The sequence below is a fragment of the Amblyraja radiata genome, chromosome 17 (genome assembly GCF_010909765.2).
Source record: "Amblyraja radiata isolate CabotCenter1 chromosome 17, sAmbRad1.1.pri, whole genome shotgun sequence".
Classification (NCBI taxonomy): domain Eukaryota; kingdom Metazoa; phylum Chordata; class Chondrichthyes; order Rajiformes; family Rajidae; genus Amblyraja; species Amblyraja radiata.
In genome coordinates this window covers 679286-684979 of record NC_045972.1, presented here as the reverse complement: position 1 = coordinate 684979, position 5694 = coordinate 679286, and the positions used below count along the sequence as shown (strand labels likewise).

At 41.5% G+C, this 5694-nt stretch overlaps 1 long non-coding RNA gene across 1 annotated transcript; it reads left to right on the top strand.

Annotated features, from left to right (window-relative positions):
- The first annotated feature begins 314 nt into the window (after nucleotides 1-314).
- Nucleotides 315-2664, top strand: LOC116982930. Its single transcript, XR_004414558.1, has 3 exons — nucleotides 315-350; nucleotides 2215-2315; nucleotides 2457-2664. It is a non-coding gene; the product is annotated as an uncharacterized LOC116982930 (long non-coding RNA).
- The last annotated feature ends 3030 nt before the right edge of the window (nucleotides 2665-5694 follow it).

Below are 5694 nucleotides of genomic sequence, written 5' to 3'. Positions count from 1 at the left end.
TGGGGCCCAAGTAACATTTTCACATCGTAAAATTAGACTAAAGCCACCCCAAGAAGCAAGATTATATGTTAAAGATACGACTTACCTTTTGTTTTGTCCTGATATTGCGATCCGTGACGTTGAAGGTGTTGAGGGCGTTAGAAGTCGCTTTTTACTTTAATCCAGCGATTAAATTGTCCAGCGATTTAAAAAAAAAAAAATGGGAACGGAAGTCTGATCGATTATTCTTCATCAACTAGCAGCCCGAGGAAATCCCTGTCCAACAAGCCTGCATTTTAATCCCGCCCACCCCCATCAAAGGCTCCGGAGTCGCACACACAGCCAGTGGCAGATCTGGAGCGCAGCTGAAGGTAGGTTTTGTAACATCGTTACGCAAACGGGTCCAATCTGGCCCACTGGATGATTTGGGGGGAAAAAGTATGTATATTTATGACCATCTGCGCCTGTGCTGGTGCGGGGGGCTCGTCAGCCGTGTCACAATTGAAAATGGCGCCAGTGTAGGGATGCAAATTAATGCCATCTCCCTGCGCGTGCAGTGGGCCTGGTATCCGCATGTGCGCTGTTGGGGAAGGCTTACCAGGCCGGGAAATACCATCAAATTCCAGGAAATTTGGGATTCTATTTCAGGAATTGTCCCACACGCACACACACCAACATCTTTCGTACAGCTCTCTAACATGATGTCCCAATTGTTGATGAAGGTAGGCAAGCTTGACAAACTGCTGCTGCTACTTCTTCATCATCCTGTATGTCTTATCTGTGTGTGTTATCACTTTCAGAGAATTATGCACTCGTACTATTTTCTCACCCCTTGCTCTCTCTCTCTCTTAGTAAGTTTGTAGACAGCAGTAGCAGCAGCAGCAGAAATAATTGTGATATACAAGAGTTTAAAAGCAACTGACTTAAGGGCCTGTCCCACCAGCATGCGATTGCATGCATCTAGCGCGACCAAACGTGGTCGCGTGAGGTAATTTTTAGTCCAATCAAAGCACGTTTAACATTGAGTTGTCTGCCAGTTGGCCAATCACGCGCTTTGCTTCAGGCTAGCACACAAAATGGCTGAGGGTGCCTCTACAGATGCCTGTTTTACTGGAGATTCCGATTTGTTGTTCTGTGGAATACATGTCGTGGAAACTTGCAGCAGGGTAATTGAATTTAGTGAGAAAAGCATTAAAAAGGCTGAAGAATGTGCTGCTAAGTGGAAGAAAGCCTTGAAAGCAAAGTCGCTGCTGAGGTGCTGGAACACAAAGAAGACAGCCAGGAATCAAAGGTAAGATCTAAAGCCTGAATTTATGAAAATCTATCTGTATGGACTTTAATTAATTTAATTGCACCCTTTTATAATGTGAATAAATTCATTCATTCACACTCACATACTCATTCATTCATTCATTCATTCATGAAGTTGAGGGCCTAAACTATATGTATCCATAACAGTCATGTAGCGGCCGTTTCCAGCCCCCGACCACGGGAGAAAAACGGAGGGATATTGATCGCACTTTATAGGCTTCCATTGCAGTGAGAAATGGTCAGAAATGGTTGATGTTTCTGTAGAAATGAATTAGTGATATGTGAACTTGAACTAGTTTTTCTATGGTAGTAACCTATTGTTATTCTCATTAACATTAAGAAGAGGTTGAAATTTTATGAATTGAAGTCCATGCAGACTTAATGACTATGAGATATTTTTTTCTGTAGCCTCTACTTAAACTTGAAATAACTTATCAATTGTAGTAAATTACAGTGTAAGTCTCATTGACATTAAATAGAGGTTCACACTTTATTAATGGAAGTCCATGCAGACCTAGGTACTATGAGATGTTTCTTTCTCTAGCTATTCTGCACCCTCTGCTCCTGCACTTGAACTTGAAGTCTTATCTATGGCAGTAATTTACAGTGTAAGTCTCATTGACATTAAGAAGAGATTGACATTTTATGAATTGAAGTCTATGTAGACCTAAGTAATATGAGATTTTTTTTTCTGCAGCTTCTGCCCCTCCACTCTTCAGAGCCTGTCCACACAAATTTGTTTTGTGTGGACATGCACTGTGCTTTAATGAACACTAATTTGATAATTTGCAGACTTGCCATCCCATCTACCTGGACATGCATACATGTTTAATTTCCTCATTGATATGTTGATATTGTCTTACATAATATAAAACATAAAAAGATGTAAAATACACCCTGACACATATTATCTTCTATTATTAGGAGGCAGCAGTGTATCCCGGGTTATCATGCAGAGTGCTATCGTCACTTCTGCAACATAACAACAATAAATCGAGCGATAGCAAAGTCTAGAAGGAAGAATGGTAATGATAGGACCCAAACAACAAATCTTTTTACTTACAGTCATATGATGTTACTTTGAAAAATGAAAAGATATATTTGAGGATGTTGATTTATTTTACTTTTCATTCCTTTTCTGTTTTCTTTTTCCTCTTTCAATTGAGTTCAAGACGCTGAAAAGCCTGAAGCAGGTGAATCACCTCAAGAGGCAGTTCCTGATGGTGAAGCAGATGAGTCGGCCCCAAAGAGACTGCTTCGATCCATGACAAGTCATAGTCAACAAACAGCAACTGTCGAGCACACTGACCGCAGGCATGTCCGACCAGCGCATTGCATCATTTGTAAATGTTCAAAGTACACAAAAGAAATAAATTGTGGAAAAAAATGATACTATAAAGTTTTAATTTAATGTGGATCGTTTCACTGGTCAAATTATTTAAACAATGAGTGAATTACTTATGATAATGGCGTGCCGGTGAATTACTGCGACAATCCACCCACCGATCCACACATACATACATACGCACATCCACACACACACACATCCACACACACACACATCCATCCATACGCACACTTCCATGCATGCAAACACACACATACATGCACACATAAATCCGCACACACACACATCCATTCACACGCACATACATGTACACATCCAAACATACATCCATCCATCCACACGTACATACACACTTACATCCACAGATACACGTTTGAAAGGCATACACAGACACAGACACAAACTAGAGATAAACAATGCAACACTTTTAGGGTTCTTTTAGGTCAAAGGTAATAGCCCTCATTTGCAAAGGCACCATCGTGGGGGGGGGGGGGGGGGTCTAAAACATAAATATAAGCTCATTGTAGCTTAAAATGAATATTCATCGAGTGAACATCAGAGCATTCGATTCTTGGCCAGGATGTGACAATTACATCAGAAATAAGACAGGTCTCTTACAGGTCTGGCACTGCCCCAGTCCCACTATGGCCGTTACCCCCACTTTGGCAGTCAGCGGGGTTCAGTAAATGGGGAAACCTAGAGGATCTGTCCTGACCCTTTAATTAGGCAGGTTCATGAGCCCTTAAAACCTGGGACATCTGCTGCAGTCTCATTTAATTTCCTATTAAAGCGACTGGAACATGCCTGCCTGGCACTGCCCCAGTCCCACTATGGCAGTTACCCCCACTCTCCCCACTTTGGCAGTCAGCGGGGTTCAGTAAATGGGGAAACCTAGAGGATCTGTCCTGACCCTTTAATTAGGCAGGTTCATGAGCCCTTAAAACCTGGGACATCTGCTGCAGTCTCATTTAATTTCCTATTAAAGCGACTGGAACATGCCAGCCTGGCACTGCCACAGTCCCACTATGGCCATCACCCCCACTCTGCACACTGGCAGTCAGTGGGGTTCAGTAAAGGGAGGAACCCACAAGAACTGCCCTAATCCATTAATTAGGCTGGTTCAGGAGCAGGACCTCTGCGACAGTGTCATTAAAACAAACACACTCACAACTATATTCATCATATTATTTTTATATAATATAATTATATATAACATTCATATTAACAGGTTTGGTATATTGGTATAATAATATATAGTTTAAATGGACTGCAACACGGAAATAGGCTGCCCATGGTGTAATACGGGCATTGGCCACTAGATGGCGCTTATTTTCCCAATCTCATTTTCTAATTAGTTTAATTAATTAATGTGCAACTTTTGGCAATGACGAGTTATGACTTCCTTCTCAATTATATTTCATCTAAATCTGTGGAAAATTTCATGTAGTTTGGTGACTTGGGTCACGAAAACCTATTTCTAGACACATTTTTGATGCTCGGCCCACAGCCTATAAGGGGTTGGACAGGCTGGATGCAGGAAGATTATTCCCGATGTTGGGGAAGTCCAGAACAAGGGGTCACAGTTTAAGGATATGAGGGAAGTCTTTTAGGACTGAGATGTGAAGATCATTTTTTACACAGAGTGGTGAATCTGTGGAATTCTCTGACACAGAAGGGAGTTGAGGCCAGTTCATTGGCTGGATTTATGAGGGAGTTAGATGTGGCCCTTGTGGCTAAAGGGATCAGGGGGTATGGAGAGAAGGCAGGTATGGGATATTGATTTGGATGATCAGCCATGATCATATTGAATGGCGGTGCAGGCTCGAAGGGCCGAATGGCCTACTCCTGCACCTATTTCCTATGTTTCTATGTTAAATATATAGTTATTGGACTTTGCATTTCAGAAAAGTCCCAGCTGAGAGGAGGACAGCAAAATACTGAAAATATTGGAGGTGAAAATGACTTCAGGACAGTTTGTTACGAAAATGAAAGAAATGGTAACAGAATACTTATACAGCTGAGTGAGTATAATTTTATGGTTGAGAAATTGTGTTCAACCAATTGATGCCTTATTTGACAAAGTAATTAGCATGTTAGATAACAAGGAAGCCAATGAATGGAGCAAATTTTGTTATGCATAATTTGTTCCGTGATGTGCCCCATAAACGATTCCTGCATTAGATAAGCACCTGTGGACTTGAACGTAATAGGTTAAGTCTAGTGGGGTGCCACAGGGATCTGTGTTAGGTCCACAGGGATCTGTGTTGGGTCCACTGTTGTTTGTCATGTACATCAATGATCTGGATGATGGTGTGGTAAATTGGATTAGTAAGTATGCAGATGATACTAAGATAGGTGGGGTTGTGGATAATGAAGTAGATTTTCAAAGTCTAGAGAGATTTATGCCAGTTGGAAGAGTAGACTGAAAGATGGCAGATGGAGTTTAATGCTGATAAGTGTGAGGTGCTACATCTTGGCAGGACAAATCAAAATAGGACGTACATGGTAAATGGTAGGGAATTGAAGAATGCATGTGAACAGAGGGATCTGGGAATAACTGTGCACAGTTCCCTGAAAGTGGAATCTCATATAGATAGGGTGGTAAAGAAAGCTTTTGGTGTGCTGGCCTTTATAAATCAGAGCATTGAGTATAGAAGTTGGGATGTAATGTTAAAATTGTACAAGGCATTGGTGAGGCCAATTCTGGAGTATGGGGTACAATTATGGTCGCCTAATTATAGGAAGGATGTCAACAAAATAGAGAGAGTACAGAGGAGATTTACTAGAATGTTGCCTGGGTTTCAGCAACTAAGTTACAGAGAAAGGTTGAACAAGTTAGGGCTTTATTCTTTGGAGTGCAGAAGGTTAAGGGGGGACTTGATAGAGGTCTTTAAAATGATGAGAGGGATAGACAGAGTTGACGTGGATAAGCTTTTCCCACTGAGAGTAGGGAAGATTCAAACAAGGGGACATGACTTGAGAATTAATGGACAGAAGTTTAGGGGTAACATGAGGGGGAACTTCTTTACTCAGGGAGTGGTGGCTGTGTGGAATGA